Genomic DNA, 18,412 nt, shown 5'->3' on the forward strand with positions numbered 1-18,412 from the left:
AGTGAGGATCACGCTGTCCCCATCCTGAAAGGCGATCTCCTCCCCTACACTTTAGTTGATTCCGTTTCATTTGGTCCATTTATGCATGCCGGATTCCGTTACGTAGTCGGCCTACACACAAGTGTGCAGTTTTCCAACCCAGTTGGACTTCGTTTATTCCCGGAAAATTATACCAGATTGTTTGTCGTCAGCCTCAATGTACAGTGTATTCTGCCAGATGATCTGATCTTTTACATTCCAGCAGCAAAATCAGCCCTAAGAAATTTTAAAAATCAAGCTGTGACGGCAGATGTAGATATAGCAAAAACCTATTTTCTGACTGGCATCATAAACCATTTTAAAAAACTTCGAAAAAAATAAATTCTCCAACTTTTTGATTCCAGAGAAGAAGGAAGAAGGTGCGTCTTGTAGTTTTCAACTAATTCAGGTATCCTGTTCCCGGGTGTTTTCTTCAGACCGTCCCATTCGGATCGATTCTTTAGTAGAAAATAATTTACTTCTAAGTCGTGACACAAAATCACGATACTTTACATCATAATGGTATAAAGGACGAAATGTGTTGTCCTTACGCAGGAAAATTGCTTAACGGCATATTAAATAGCGATTCCTTATTGCCTCTCACCATTGCAGAAAGAGTGAAAAAGCTAGAAGATGGTAAGTATAGACTACCGTGTATTCTATTCTGTTCTTTTGTGCAACAAAAGCGTATTCGGCCACTCTAACAATGCGTAGGTAATAAATGTGCACAAAAACCTGGAGTGGTTTTAGAGCGCTCTCATTTTTACTATCGCCACAGTCAACAACAGAATTTTTTCACCATTATTTGTAGCGTAGTTTTCAAGGATTTCTTTGCCAGCGTCACCAACACAGATACGGGGCTGTTGAATCTAACTTGACCTTACGATAATCTCCCCCCATTAATTTGCTTGCTCCGTCTGTGTACTTTTGACCCCTGGTTGTTTTGCTTATCCGTACCCGCCACCCGTCCTATCGACGCTCGGGTACTGATATGGGTGTCTGTGTGTGAATGTGCGCTTCTGCCCTACTTAAATATGCGCGTTCATGTCCCGTTTGGTGATCCGGTCCTGACTTTTGTAATGTACTACTCATAAGGTTGCTGAAAATCCATCGACCTTATGAGTAGTACATTACAAATATACATGTATCGCGACATTTCAAATATCTTAGCGACTGGAACATGAGGCGGCCTGGTGCAACACATTCAGTTGCCTGAGAATATCATAAACGAGAGATTCAGCTGGGTTCCAGGTGAGTATCTCGAAAGAACCAAATTAGTTTGCAGATGAGTATATATTCGCTGCCCTGACTTGTTTTCTCATGAATTCCGTGTGATCGCACGTCCAATGAGAATCACGAGATTGCCTTCGGAAGCGTGACCGCAACCCACGCTACTGAGTCATCATTCCCCTCGCCGTTGTTAGATGTGCGGATTTTGAGACTGCACTGTGCCGTTCAGTGGCAGACCTGTGAGCTTGTTGACGCTACGAACGTGAACAATTGATGTTTGTTGTACACATTTGCTTACCCTTGTGTAAATAGTACCGTACAATTACGAACCCAATTCTTCCTTTTGATATTCAGGATTGTCGAACCTACGCGTCACCCAAAGTTCCGTATCGAGAACCTCAACAGGGGTCTTCATCTGAACCAGCACAAATTTCTACGTGCCTTTACACTTGAGGGTAAAATACTTACGTGTCCACAGCAAAAACGCACTAGTAAACAGAAGAGTCGGGGGGTTACGAATACATTTTGCTCAGGCATATAAGTGAACTATATTACTTTAGTTGCCTTTGAAGAAGTGCTTTAAAGGCTAGAATGGAAAACATGGTGCGTGATTTATGCAAGCAATGTGCATTTTTTTAAAGACGTCCATTAAAACCCATCTATGCTTGCTTTTGATAAAAGAACGCAGAGCCAACATAGATCGGCTAAAAGTGCCTGGGCTGCCGCCAAAGTTGAGTAAGTGGCATACACTCTGCTCTCTTGTTCTCTTCCTGTACATAAAATAACGCGTTTTGTAAGATCAGTCCCGAACATAATCGACTTTATGCTGCAAATTTGACGCCAAAATTCATTTACAACTATTTGTACCATCATTTAAAAAATAATAAAGTTTTCGGAGCCGGTTACAGTAGCAAATTTCTGAACAAGATTTCACACAACCAGCTATGTTTGGCTGTCTACGGATTAGAAAACCGAACGGGTCCTTCAAACTGGGAGGAAAATGCTGAATATCGATTTTTGATTTGATCAAATTATATTGCAGTCGCAATCCGATATTTCGTCCGGTTAGCGAGACCGTTTGACGCTGGAAAACATGAAAATTGCTAGTAGCTTAAGCATAGCATGTAGCAGCCTGGGAGGTAGATTAGCACTCTTCAGTGAACGTATCATCAAGCATAACTTCCATTCAAGTAAATCGCAGATTGACGGAAACTCGGGGATTGCGCCTACCTGATGAGCCCCAAGAAGGGCAAAACCGGTCGTGAGCTGTCGAAGAATTTTCAACAGCCTTGTGAGTAGTTTCTTTTACGTAACTTCCATTCGAAAAAAATGAATGAAAGTTGAATGTGATCCCAAAGAAAACAAGCTTTTTTCAGTAAGATAATGATGCCCGTAAAACTTATGGGTTTTATACAGAATATACATCATGATGATTCTAAGAACAGAGATGTCTGATCCATCAAATCAGACGGCCTAGCAATACATATTCCACTAGTAATCTAGGTCATAAACATTATCTGGAGCACTTAACATCTGGAATTCGGAGCCGACAAATTTGATTCCGTTCTAAAGAATAAATACCCCTAACAACTAACCGATGATTACCACAATTATTTTGAGCCAAAACCACAAGGCCAGGAGATTTTTGAATAACGTTCGCACCAAAAAGCATTTCCAAGCATACTTTGACTGACAAAGTCGGTTAGTTTCATCTTGAATAATTTCGTAAGCGTTAATTTTGACTATTTAGCCCAATGTGTGAAAATATTATTAATCACGGTTATACTGGGTGCACGCACTGAAGCAGCTCTGGTAACGTTGGACCAAGTGTTTTCTCCTGCATCAGTGTAGGAAAACGATGCGCAAATATCAAGCCTGTAAACGTCTGCTTAGGTTCCACTTGAGATCTCTGAGCTCTCTGATCAAAACCCAAAATCACTTGCCAAAGCAATCCATAATATTTAACTCACTTGTCTGTTTACGTTTATGTTTACGTTTATGTGTTTACGTTTATGTGGCGTTCATCGGGACAGAAAGGATTGCGGCGCAGATTATTATCATCACGAAAGAAAGCTTGTCCGACTGTGTAGTTTACACTTTTGTTTGGATGAAAATTTTTTATCTTTCTGCTACTCTTCATCAATAAACATGTACTTTTATTTCCGTGAGCCCATCCTTCTTTTGTCGATGGGTGTGCTTTCCATTGACGCAGCTGTTGTCCTTTTTTGTCTCTACGTACTATGGAGTGGCCACATGTCAGTCTCTGTGCAAGCATGTGACTGCTATATTCTTTAATTTAAGGTGTTAAAAAGCTTTGTGTTTAAGGCACAAGCGCACACCAGGGGTCACGCTGAGAAATATACGTTCCGCCAAATTAATTAAACAACTACTTGGTTTCAAATCATTATTGGTGGATGGCTGATTGTCACGTAAACAAGCGACCAGCTTTGTTACTGTGTGCTAGGCGATGCCTTGGATCATTGTGATACCGCCTGACACGGATTCCGAAATGTGGGAATTTGAAAATTCTTGATTGCCAAGCGTCTCTTGTTGCAACACTTGAATGCAATCTGATTTCAAAAGAAATCGACCATACATTATGCGGGACAGTTGTATTTTTTTCAAAAGCTTTGGTATTTAACGACCCAATGTACGGCGAGTGTCCCGATGCTTTCATAATGCCAGCAACTTGTTGGATTTATTGTCTGATATTCACTGTAAAAAGTGTGAAAACTTGAATTGATTAGTATTTTTATCTAGCCGTTTTTACAACCTCGGCCTCCATCTAACTTTTGCCCAACAGAGAACCCCTATGACTTTTTGCATCTCTGTAAGTAACCAAAAGTAGCCACGCGCAGTAAACTGCAAACCCACACGAGTTTGTGATATTGCATGTGAAATATTGATTTACTTCAAGAAGCAGTCCATTTCATGCTTTACTGTGCTAACATTAACTACTTTGCCTTAGTAATCCACATGTCCGCCTTCGTCTTTTAGATCAAACCCTTGTATCTATAATTCAAATCCTATAATCCAAACCAGAAAAGATGCACATATTCGGCTATCAGATATATTTCTTAGTCCATCAATGAGTTCAACTCAAAACAATACACCTGAGTGGTCACCTACAGACCTGGGTTTATCAAATTCGTGTGTGATAACGCATCCCAAACGAACCAAATTTTGGTACCTCAAAGTCAGACCAATTTTCGTTTGCTTCGTGTGGTACTTCACGAACTCACCAGGAATAGTCAAGCCATCGGTCTTGGGCATAACGTTTACTACAATAAACAAAGCATTACTGTAAAGCCCTAATAACCTGCCACACTGTGGAAGGCCTTTTCGTGGACCATCTAAACCCCTTGTATGTTTTTTTAACCTAAAGGATGAGGCAACCTTTTTGCACATCCTCACCTGGCAGAGAATTGCGCGCAAGGACATGTTACGTTCGGTTAACACTGCAATAATAAGGAATGACGGATTCAACCTTCATTTATTTAAATAATTGCATAGCTTCAGGAGGCTCTAACTATAAATATGATAAATTAGGCATCTGTGTTATTCACTCGCTCAAAAGGTAGACAATTACGACCCCGACTACGTCTCATGAGTATGTGCGTGCATATTGCTGGTCCTGGGGCCGAATTCATTGTTTGAAAGCATGGAAAGATGATTGAACCATTTTGAGTGATTTTCTAAACATCAGACATACGTTGAAATTTAAATTTGGGGTTCACAAACCAGGAACCAGAATCTACGGAAGAAAATGCTGCAAGACTTTGTCTTGCGGGATTGATGTTCGGCTGTAGCTCACTCTTTACTCAACACAGCTTAATTTGTTCATAGTTAGATTTGTGGAAGTATTGAAACAATACACGCAAAATGAATATCGGGCGTGCGAAGAGGATCTGCCGGCATACGGACGTTAGACAGTCATGTTGCACAACACAACATCAAGTATTTCCCTGAGCGAATGCCCGCTTCGCTTTCGAGCAAATAACTTTGGTCTATATTTCAAAGCCACTTGTTGCTCCCTGCTCCGATGTGCTGTAGTTTCACGCATTGATGCTGCGGCAACTGGATGCCATAACATCTTGTTACGTGTGATAAAGTTAAGGTCATGTAAACCTAACCGATCTATCACAGACACCAAGCAGTGTTCAAGTCCGCTAAACATAAGAAATCGCATGAATTGGTCCCCTAACTTCGCCAAAAACCGATCAAACTGGTAACTTACTCCGGCCTATGTCAAAGGCAAAGCGGTACGTTACAATAAATCTACCGATTGTTCACCACACCCCTGAAAAAATGCAGATATATAATTACATTGCGCAAACCGTCGACTTCTCGTCCTGTCAGATGTCGATACCATAAATAAGTGGGATATTTATTTGAGAATTAAACGAAACACATTTTTACCACTTGAGAAAACTCGTTGCCAAATATTCAGGGATGAATTATATGCAGTCTCATTTTGGAGTAACGCAATACAGATGGACATGAATGATTCAACTGCGGTTTACTGAATTTACTGATTCAGGAATTTACGTATCTATGAAATTTTCTGGGATGGTTTAGTCATACATATTCTCGTATTATTAAATAAGATAAAGGCGCAAAAAATTCGGAGCTTTAAAGTCGCGTGATATATTGGCTAATCATTCCTCCAAACAGACGACGAATCCGATCTAACCAGAATATGGAGCGCTGCGAGTGATTTAGGTAAGTTATCTATCCGCCTTTGGGTCTGTCATCTTATCTGCCCTCTGGAAAAGGGTGAAAATGTCACACTGCACAGAATTTCCATGAGTCTAAAGGCCTATTTTTGCCCTACGCATTGTGATTAAATAATTATTTAAACCAGATGTTTTTCGTGGTGAGCATCTTTATCATCCCTTGTAGGTATTTCTACTGTGTTCTTTAGCTGCCAGGATGTTCTCGCATAATTCTGAGTTGAGGTCGCAAGGATAACGAACGTGTGTAGCATTACCATGTTGAAACGCAATTCTGACACTTCACTATCTATCGGTTGATTTATTCTCTGAGCTGAGCACTTTAACTCCAAACATGTTATCCGTCATTGACGTGACGTATACAGTGGTGTAGTGAATGAATTAATCAAATGCGTTATTTTGCCGCTGGTGAGAGATCCACGGATATCTATGGAAACAGGCAAACAGCGATTCCTGCAGAAACCTCTCTCAAGTTTTGGCGCAGCATTCGATTACGTTTTGTTCCAAAGCCGTCCTTGTGTTAGTAACTGGTCCAAGTTAGTTCCAACGTTTTTGCGCATTATAAGGAAACATTCAAAACTAACATACCATGCGTACAAGCGTAAGATGCTGCACTCTTAGGCCTTTCTCACTGTCTTGATAGTCAGATTTTTAACGGTGGAACGCAGTCAAGTCCACCAAGAGGTGGTTAAAACAGGGGGCACCATTTGAATACGGTTGCGATGCAGACATACACTGGAAAAAATGAATCGAAGGCCTTAATATCCAACAATCAAATAATGCGCCAGCTGCGCAGACAAGCTGGTCTAAAGAATACTAGACCAAATATCACTCACACAGTATTTTATCCGCTAGGGCACTCAGTGAGGAATCAGATCTTTTCGTAACCTGGCAACCTGAACAAAGCATACTCTTTCGAATCCCTAAAAACGAAGAATGACTGCAAAACTGTGTATACTAGTTCAGGATTAGAGACAATAAATTTAGGGATACAAACGATTTGAACTGAAATTATGCTGATTTTGTTAGTTCAAAAGAACCATTTTTGATTCAGAGAACTTAAGGTTAAAAGAATCACGGTATATGCACTTTTTTACCAGAATTGTAAACGCTACGGTTATCCGTTCTTACGGCTATCGTTTATAAATCTACATTTCTAGAAGACCAAGCCAAAAACGCTCCACCTGTACACCACAACCCACGTAAGTGTTGAACCTTAGAATAAATTACTTATTTAACCTGAACTGCTTCGAGGACTAAATCAGGATGAAATCGCAAAGCCAACATCATGACACATTCAGAAGCACGATACTTTTATTTTGGGAGCCAACTGAAGTTTGCGCAATTAAATGACTTCAAATTAGCCCCTTAAACGTGTTTCCTCTCCAGATACGAGCAATGAGGTCCCTGAAACCAGAAAAGAAATCCGGCCTGCGGAATACGAAGGTGAGTAGTGCAGAGCCGGATCGTGTTGAATTTTATTCGCTTTCTTTAACTGAAGAATAACCTTGGTCCAAATGATCCTGATGATATCACATTGCATGACAAGAACCAAAGTAAACATGGAGATGTGAGAACCCCCTTACCGACTTTAGTCATTTACATGAATTCAAACTTTTGGGTCTCAGGTTCAAACAGCTCCTACTTGATGTTGAAATACATAGCTTGAGGTATACTAAATCAAGCAAGGCCCACGTGTGGTGCCCTGCCTCTCGATTTAGCCACCAGCAATCGGAATGAAATGCTATCCAAGTATACTTAATTCATACGTTTAGATCTTGTAAGAGGTAAAAATGAGTTTCTCTGTTGCAGAGATTTTCAGAATCAATTAGTTTTCTGTTGCTGGGAACAGCCCAAGTATTCAAAAACCATCAACGACCACTCCGAAGCACAAAAAATATGGAATGTCAAAATCAGATTTGACGGGAGAGCAGACGGGCTTATAGATATAAATAGGGAAAACCGAAGTTCAGATCAATTAGAAGGAAGAACCGCGCAATTAATCGTTTATAGTTTATGGCCAATCCTGGTTCACAAAAGGCTTATGAAACTCCAAGCACATACGTAGCAAATATGCACCTGGAATCTTTCAAAAGTCTTCTTGAACTGTACCCATTCGAACACAAATGGCTCCATAGCTGCCACTAAATATGTCCATATTACAGCTCCCTGCAATAGAAGCATAGACATGCCACGAGAACAGTGTGTTGTGGTGACTCGGTAGAAGTCACTAGGAAACACTCGGACGACATTCTCACTCTGGATTTGTGGAAGACATTTCTTAGATTTCTATCATACATCTAAAATTGCCACTGTGACTGGTTCACATAAACTGCTGTATAACATCAGACTTATAGGATTTCAGCTTCCATCAGTATTACCCTTTTGTATTATGACATGAGTCGCTCACATTCTCTTTTTTGATTCTGTGTGCCATTCAGTTTCAGGTAAGTTCACATTTATGCGCGCATCTCAATAAAAAATGGTTTCATTGCGAAGTGATTTCTCTCTGTGACAGGCTAATGTTAGTACATTCTGACTCACACTAAGAGTATTTGGCATAAATGTCACAGAGAGTAACGTTTGGTTTTGTGTTCGCCTCATATAGGGATAGAATTTTGAGGTTAACATTCTCCAATCAGACATCGTGTTTTTCCAACAACATCTACCTTCATCCTATGCAGCTTTGTAAATTAATTTCGTCACATTCACTGTGTACTAGCCATTTGACTGTCCTATTAAAGGGTTTTTACATATTTTTCCTTACTTCCCAAAGAGATCGACAACTAGCTTGCTTGGTTTTGATTAAAGCAAACAAAACTTACAAATATTTTAGTTCGTGAGGCATTCAAAGTGCCAACTGTATCCCAAAAGCTCCCTGTCTTCTTGTGAATGATATTTAGCTTAATGACACTTTTACACACGTGTAGTCTACATCAAGTATTCTATTGTTTCTAAACACAAATTTCACACAAGCCTTATCAACCGTCTTTTCTGGTGGAAACACTTAATGACGGTTAACAGGTTCTACGTAGCTGTGCATTTCGAAGTCTATCTCACTGCAAAAACAGTTTAAACTTCCATTGCTATGAACGGCATCGTTGTTAACAATTATTAATTCATGATTCAGACAAACTGAGTCTAAGTTACTCATTTTTATGGCTATAATTGTAGATAAAGATGCAAGTGGTACGTCATATATCACCTTATACTTTTGAGCGGGATAAAAATCAGCTGACGCTAAACGTAGAGTTTGGTGTTACACTTGTAGAAGCGAGAACACATCTAATTTATCAATCCAAATTATTGCCTGAGGTCCTAGCCACTGTCATCTGGATTAGTGATCAAAGCATTAGACTTTGTGGTCACACAGTGGAAGAAGTGAACGCGAACAGAAGGATTCTAACTCTGCTGGACTGTATTCAGAGGTCTTGCGTTCTGGTTCAAAATTCGATGATACTTTTGTCATTCAAAACAGATCTCCTCACAACTACATCAGCAATCATTACCCAGAAACCATCATCTGAACGTATAAGAATAGTCTTTAAACAACTGGGAACATTTTTAAAACTGCATTCTGGTAAAAAAATTCGCTATTGCAAAGGTCAGTTTCACCGAAGCTTGGAGATTCCTTGGTCATGGAAGTTGGGTAATCGGTATAGTTCTTTCTGTAACTTGCAAGAATTTTAATCCAAGCTGATGCGCGTAATTTTATTGGTGAATCAAGACCAGCCCACATAACTTCATTTTATGACAATTCAGACTGGTATAAAGGTAAGACGTAGCTGCAGGAACAGTGATGCCAAATTGCATGCAACCGAATTTTACGGCGCAACGCGCTTTTTGACCCAAACTTTACGTATGATAAAACCCTTACCTCTGTGATAGATTGGGGTAAATGGAGGTTGTGTGAACATTACATATATAATAACTTAACTGTGGTATTCGGGAGAGCATAATTCAATAATGCGAACAGACTACTTAATGCGGTTGATTTTGAGTGAAAACGGAGGTGTTTTTCTAGCTTATAAAGTCTCTTGCAAAGATGGAAAATTTCAAACAGTCTACCAGATAAAAGTGCTTAGGTATGTTTTGCCAAATAACAGAATCCACTTTTTTTTTAAAAATGAAAAATGAGAAAAGGAAAAAAAATTTAATCAGACTATATTTCATCAGTTCATATTGCAAACATCACGACAAAAAAGTTACTCAGAGTTTATTTCATCCATTCATATAGTAAATATGACGGAGAGCTTTCGAAAACACCAGGCATTCTAAGTTCTGGTATTGTTAAAGATCCAAATTGGATTTATTCAAATTGGCTCTGAAAAACACATTTTTCACCTTTTCACTCATAATTTGTTATGAAAAACTAGTTCCGTTATTTTTAAATAGTTAAATATGTGGCCTGTTGCCTGGTTTGCATGCTAGTTCGAACAATTCTGTTTGTAGAGACGGCATTGTCTGTGATCAATGTAATTTTGTTTCTTTGCGCAGGCTTTGGTATTTTGCTTTTTGGTCACATTTCTACCCTTTGAACACAAGTTTGCGGTTGTGATAACGGGTACGCACTACTACGCTCCTGAATAACGACCTAATGATATCACCTAGATTAGTGATAAAACGCTTGCAATCAAATTGCCTAGCTCAGCGAATAAGCCAATAACCAAGCGGGTATTAATTTCGTCACAGTTCGAGTGATATAGCAGATTTGAGTTTTGTTAAGTTGACATTGTAGCTTTGGGTTGTTTTTAAGTTGCAACTAAATTCAACTGCCGGTTCGCGTCCATTTTGGGGGTCATACTTGGCTTCGTTCATGTTCAGTTGCTTCAAAAAAAAGCGCCTGTCTGGATTCTGTTTGTATACACAAATCGATTTTTAGTTGATTCGCTTACTTTTCACATGCCGATATTCATTTTTCTTGTTTATGGACCTGAAATGCGTCCTAGACAAAACACGGAAGAATATGCCATTAAAGTAGGGTATTTGTTAGAAAATCCGGCGTGGAACATTTTACCGAATACTTTGACCGTCTACAACTGACTTGTTAGAAAGTTGAATTAATATACTGGCATACATGTAGGCAAATCGTTGTAAACTAAAACAATTTGTTGCTTTTATCCAAAATTTAGAATGGGGTGATTTCGGTTTTGCCAGTAAGTGGAACACCAGTGTCTTCCTTGTGCAGTGCATATTCATCCTTGATCAAAGGAAACGATGACTTGGCTTTACAGACCACTTGATATTTCACGTGAATTATATTTTGTTTGCAAGTATGGGGTATTTTGAGGGATAGGTATTTTGTTCATAGCCACACCACTCTCGTTTGAACGGTCGTGTTCCCGTTCTGGCCTAATTATTCCGGTGAACCCACACCAAAGGCAAGCACTGGACTCGAGTTTCGCTCTTATCAGAGTTCATCAGCAGTGCATATCTAATAGGCTTGCCCGGCCAAGCAAGCGTACTACTCCACCAACGCACGTTGGACGCATTTGAATTTTTGCGCGAATGTGTTCATACTTGAGCGATGTGATTGGTGTGTTTACTTAGAAGACAAATTTTGAACGCCTAATTGTGTGCTCCATGGTGAGGACTCAAAAGTCAGCTCATTATCCTCTCAATCGAAAAGTTTTTCCGCCAGGAATTTATGTTTGAGGCGACCGACCTGTATATTTATTATCAAGTGAATTAATTTTTACTCGAATCGTGGGCCAACATCCACGGGTTGTGTGGTGACTACAAATACGGCCGGTTTCATCCTTTTTGGTGCTCACGAGGTAGGTGTGGTCCTTGAGATTCCGTTAACCTTATGTTCAACTTGGACCAAAATGGCACGAAAGTAGCAAAATGCACTCATTTGCATTTCAACTTGGTTTCGACGAGAGACTCACCTAGATTCCAGCTGAATCTCTTTCTTATGATGTTTTTATGCGCCTACCTGATGAGCCTCAAAAGGGCGAAACCAATCGTCAGCTGTCGAAGAGTTTTCATCGACCTTATGTGGAGGGCGGGTCCTTGAGATTCCGTTAACCTTATGTTCAACTTGGACCAAAATGGCACGAAAGTAGCAAAATGCACTCATTTGCATTTCAACTTGGTTTCGACGAGAGACTCACCTAGATTCCAGCTGAATCTCTTTCTTATGATGTTTTTATGCGCCTACCTGATGAGCCTCAAAAGGGCGAAACCAATCGTCAGCTGTCGAAGAGTTTTCATCGACCTTATGTGGAGGGCGCTGTTCATAACTCTTCAGGATGCTAGGCGTTCCGCTTGTGGAATGTTCTAGCTAACTACACCTAGGCTCTGGATCTAGAGCAATAAACCTCCTCCAAGCTCGAACACACATTCCTTCCTATCCAGAATACAAGACCACTCGATGAGAAGCTGAAAAGTGCACCTTGACGGATGTGGTGGCTTCATGAGTCCAGAAAGCTAAAGGGATAATTGATGTGAAAGAGCCACGCGTGTGTAAACTGTTTAAGCCGATACACGCCACAGGCCAGGAAATGCCACTGGTGATCTAGCAAATCCGCCAAAATAAGTGCTCATCCATCTTTAAGAAAGGTGAGGAAGCAAACCATTGGAGCGAAAATTTTTTGAAATCCAACTGGCTGCCTGCACTTACTCGTCCCGGTTACGATCCGCCTCCACCCTGATTAGTGAAAGGGCCTCTGAAATTAGCGAATACATTTTTCTGTCAAATCTCACAAGGCTCCTTTTCTTGTGGTCTTCTGACCCTCTGTGTTTAAACAATAGGTCAGAAAACAGCCGTCGGTGCATGTCCAAACTATTTGCCTCCTTCTGAGACAAACAAACGGAGCGTTTCAGTAGGGTTCATACTTTCAAAAAGAGTGTTCTATGTTCTTGCGGCAGTGATGCCCCCTTTGCGTCACTTCGTCTACGTCTTCTTGTGATATTGCGTGAAAATGGCACCCCGGGGACACCAGGAAGGATTCTGGTCGGGAAAAGATTGTGTCAAAAGTATAGTTGGAACTAGCTAAGAACGTATCTGAGAATAAAGCATCGGGAGACCGGTTTTTGGTGAAGCGCACGTTCTTGTTTCCAATAACCCTTTCAACACTGCGGGTAAGATTGTGCCAACCAAGGGCTGTGTGTAAAACCTTTTCGTCTGTCCAAACAAGTCTGAGAATGAAGCATCGGGAAACCGGTTTCTGGTGAAGCGGACGTTCTTGTTTCTAATAATCCACTCAGCACTGCGGGCAAGATTGCGCCAACCAAGGGTTGTGTGTAAAACCTTTTCGTCTGTCCAAACAAGTGCAGTTTTCGCGACTAATTCAGATTGCCGGAAACAGACAGAATTCGCTAAGACAATGGAATAAATGGCTAGACGAAGCGCTTCGGTGCTGTTGTTGCCATTCGCCTTTTATGACAATGAAATAAATGGCTAGACGAAACGCTTCGGTGCTGTTGTTGCCATTCGCCTTTTAAAAAAGCAACATTTCTTGTTCTTGGCCAGAGACACTGAATCATTCGACAGGTGACGGGTATCATTGGCTTTTGTGTTTCAGCTTCTGTTTCGACTGTTGGTTGAATATGTAGGCAAATCACATTTTCGTTGTAAACTAGAGCCAAGTCCAACTCTCCCCTCAATTTTTCCTTCCATAATACGGCAAACTTCTCAATCCGACCTACTCATTAACGTATTATCAAAGTCTATTGAAGTCCTCCCTATGAATAAATCTGGTGGACGGCGTTCTACACTCAGTTGTCTCCAAGATCAGTTGCAGTCAGCAAGGGTCATAGAGGTACTCATTTAAATAGTTCACTTCTGGTGGATTGATATCAAACACGATTTTGCAGGTCTGGCTAAAAAAGCAAAAGAGTTTTTGAACGTTTCCAGCTCAAAAGCTTAAAAATGACTCCATGTATACATGTCTTCTAAAGACATAGGTACGAACAAGATTTCCGGCCACGTCAGAGAAACGTGCAACGTTGGAATCAAAGGAAGATCTCATGCCACATTATATTATAAATTACATCAAGGCGTGGAATAAAAAAAGAATGCCAGAGAGTGAAAGAACTTACACGCTAACACGACATCCAACCAAATGTAATTAGGTGAACCCAGTACAACAACTACGTTATACGTTTTATGCGTCGAAATAAAACGAGCAAGGAATCCACATTCGTGGTCAGCGAAAGACGGAGGAAATGATCTATTGTTCGCTCCACTAGTTAACTGTGAATTGAATAGTGAAATTATGATAATGTTCAGTGGGAAGAACGTTGTTATGGAAGGTTAATGTTGACGTTTCTCATGAAGAATGAACTAATTTGTGCCAGGATTTATATGCTCATACAAATTCACCTACGTGACACAGAATTCTATAGATGTTTTTTTCTTCTATTCAGAATTAACATATCTGGACTCATGTAAGTCGTTTCCCGCTTTGCAAAACAAGTGACCAATTCTTCGTCTCTGAACGTTACCCAAACCAAATTAGTACAAAATTCTGCCTTCATTCATTTTTCTAGAATACCGCGGAAGCTACAATCGTTTCCTGGTATACATCCTTGTTCAAAAGTCTGACAGTTTGAATAAGTAAACCACATCTGACTAAATATTTTACAGCTGGAGAAAACGCCTGTCCAGACCAAAGGGACCCGATCGTTGATAAGGTGTCTTGGTGAGAGTGGGTGGCATCTTGCACACCAGATAATTTCACAAAAATATAAATCTCCCGTCATTGAGTAGTCTGCTTTTGCTACATACTATCTTGGTGTGGCCTCGGTTTTTTCATCATTTGTCATGCTTCAGTTTGACTTCGCAGAATAAGAACCTTCTCTAAAAGTCGACTGCTGTATCTTGATCAGCTGAAGTTGAGGTACCTGCCAGACTGAAGTCTTTATGAAAAGACCGCGATATTTCGACACATGTTTGCTCAACGAATCAATCTGTTGTGAATTCATGGAACTAACCTTAAAATTGGTCGATGACGGTAACACCGAGACTTCTGGTCCCGCATTCCACCGATATTCAGCGGTCCTGTTGAACATTACTCTCACTATGCTATCATTCTTACAGATCCGGTGACAGGAAAGATTTACTGATGTGTCTGTTGTTGTTTTTTATCGGATTTGTTGGGCCGCTGAGTTTCACACGTATGTTTTCATGCCGAAAATCGTCACATCTCAGAAATTATTCCACCTCGATGAAAAGCTATTGATGAAACACCTTTAAAAATCAACTACCCCATCAACTCAGTGACGGCAAACAGTGATTTGTGAAGAAGACAACGTCAGGGCCTTAACTTATCCATTTTGGTGGAAAAGAGGGATCACTTGAGAGAATCACTATCGCCTCAGCTGTTTCAAGCTTTTGCCCAAGAAATGTTCAACAGATCTTTCGGTTCCCCGCATAGATTATTGTAATGGCACGACCATTTGTAGCAATTGAATGTCAGACGTTAGTGTTTGCCACATGTTTGACTGCTCCTGATTTAAACCAAATCGCGTTCCTCGCACTTGTTAGGTAGAATATTCTCACCTGAATGATTATATAACCCACTAATTTGCTCCCTTAGCTGTCAGCGAAGGGGACATCAGTTGACACGCACTTTATTCAGTAATTAAAAGCCTCATTGTTGATGCTAACAGGATAGCACTACTGATTGGAAGCATTGGTACGTAGATGTCTGCTTCGGTTTCGAGATGCGATTAATCAACACATCTAAAGTTTTCTTCAAAACCAAACAGAGATTTCAACTAATTAGCCCGGAGGCTGTGGACTTCTTTCCTAATGCAAATAAACAGTATTCCTCCCTCAGAATTAGTTTTAGCTGGACCCTGAGGACAGACCTGATGAGAGAAGAACAACGTATCAAACATCACACACCGAAATCGGAATAGACCTTGGTGGTTATAAACGTTCTCACTCAACGGACAAGAAAAGATTTTATGGTTAGTATCTGTAAATTTCCAAAAGCGCCTACCTTATCCAGGACGTGGATCATCCCTAGCGGCTGAATGAAATCGAATAAACACCGAAAGTCTGGATTTCGTACAGAATGTGATTCACGTATCATACTAAATGCACAGCGTTAGAAAAACATAATTCACTTAAATTATTCAGATAGGGCCTTTCATCGTGCACACTAGTGAAGCACATTCACTTAGCATGAAATAAACTGTGCGGCATAAAGCAGTGCAAGCTTCATGATTTGTTTTCTAGCCGCTATATTTCAAACGCTTATTCGCCCATCACACGAAATTCCCAACAATAAATTGCTTCTATGCGCCACAAGTGCTAATTTATAATTAACTCTTGCGAAATTTCGTTTTCCATCTGTTGATCCGTTGTTTTTCACTGCAGATCGACTTCAACTAGACGAACGTAGTGAGTACATGGTGAAGAAATGCACTTCTAACACGTACAGAAACACCATTTGCTCGTACATTTACGCTCCTTCTCCAAACGCCCGCCACTTTCAATATCTCCAGATGACCACAATGCTCAGTGACCTGATGGAGAAACTACACTGTTGCAAGCACCACCATACTGTTCTATATTTTTAAGGAATTTCAGCGAACTTACTTGGTTGTACCGAAGTGCCATCATAGGTTTTCCAAGAAGGGCTTTGAACAAGTTGTAGCTGTAAATCACCTCTAGTTTCGTATGTAGCTAACCCCTACCTGACTTGGCTACAATGCGCTTGATTTGATTTTCCATATGTGAAATAATTGTGAAAACTGTCAAACCTTCCAAAGTGGCCCCAGATTAGGATGTCTCCGTTAGCATTCGGAATAGCCACATAATCATAGTTCGAAAAATTTGGATAACACAGTTACTGCATACACCGTCACTTCTAATGGAATAATACGTGTTAAGTTTCAGCCGTGTGTCTGTTGGAAGGTGTTTAGTGTGGAAACGCATTTTTTGGAAGCAACTGAGACCGCTAATTCGATTAACAACAGAAGTGAGATAAGTGGCAACGTCGTACTGAATGCTACGCGCATACACAACGAATCTCTTACTTAAGATAAAAACGCTTACTTGCAGAAAGGAACCGTATCCCTTTTACTCAGTCCCCAACCATGTATTATATTTAGCTCTTTAACGTGCGATAGTCAGATCAAGCTAACATACTTGCTGTGTACCGCAGATTACGGTCGAATGAGTAAAACTTGTGAAATGTATTTTTCATCCTTTAGTGAACTACAGTACTGCCATAAGTGAAAGAACCAGAAGTGAGACAGGTTTCTTTGTGAATTTTGTTGTTTTATTTGAAACTGAAACTTATCAGTAGCGGTATTATGCTGTTTCGATATAAACTTGTTGCATAAAAAGAACCTATTTTTGAGCAGTACACCGAACCCACGAGAATTTATTGTAACAGCAGTTGTCCAAATGCCTCGTAGACACCATGACAACAGTATATAGGTTGGAAGTCCCTTATTATACAGCAAAATACATTACGTGTTGGCGATTCTTAACTGATCTCTTAGTGTTTCTGGATTCTTCATATTTCTTCATCGTTGTCAGCTTGTATGAAATTCTGTTAGTTTGACAAAACCCATGTAATGCACCAGCGAATCACAACTGGAAAGAATTACGGCCTTGAAAGCGGACACCTGAAAAGAAGTAAAATACCCCATTCTATCGATTGAAAATTTTGTATTCCAACGTCGGTACGTGGAGTGCTTTTTAATGGTACAAGTGAACGGAACGAGGCCAACTGAACAGTTACAGACGATTGGATAGCAAAGCAAGACTCTCATAGGCATCTTGTTTACAAAACTGAATATCCATCTTCTCCTTGAACGCGTCTTCCTGAACTTTCCTGGGTATTCATTGAATCTTACTAAAATGCAAGCAAATGCGACAAAGCGGCTTCACAAATTCCCCTAATAGATCTCACTTTTCAAGAGAGGTGAAGCGGATTTACGAGCAAGCACCACTCGCATGTCTCATCATTAGTATCCACCGTTACACTAGTACCACGGCAGAAAAGCAACTGACCGTTGAATCTCAGGTCATTTTTGGAGTCCACAAATTGGATGCTTTCGAACTGGGTATCAAATTTCCTGGCATAGCATCAATAGCCAAGTGCATCAAAAACCCACGCATAATAGTTAGCGCACTAGCACGGATTTTGGGCCACTGACCAACATAGTTTTTTCTTGAATAGTAAATAAAGAGAAGACATTTTTACAGGGTCCCTCTGCGTCACCTCAATAGGCTCTCTACTCTTCTCATAGTAAACTTGCGACGGACATCGAGAACACTGAAAAAGCAATCGAAACAACCGTGAATATATCTAGGAAAGTTAACACTCAATACTGCCTGAAATATTTGGAAGGTTGTTGAATTTTGACACACGGCGCAATAATTGAAGTGTATGAATCAACACCTAATGGACATGAGATAATTTTGGACGGAACCTTAACAGAAGACAGAGAGAAGTTAGATT

The sequence above is a fragment of the Opisthorchis viverrini genome, assembly GCF_000715545.1.
Source record: "Opisthorchis viverrini unplaced genomic scaffold opera_v5_264, whole genome shotgun sequence".
NCBI lineage: Eukaryota > Metazoa > Platyhelminthes > Trematoda > Opisthorchiida > Opisthorchiidae > Opisthorchis > Opisthorchis viverrini.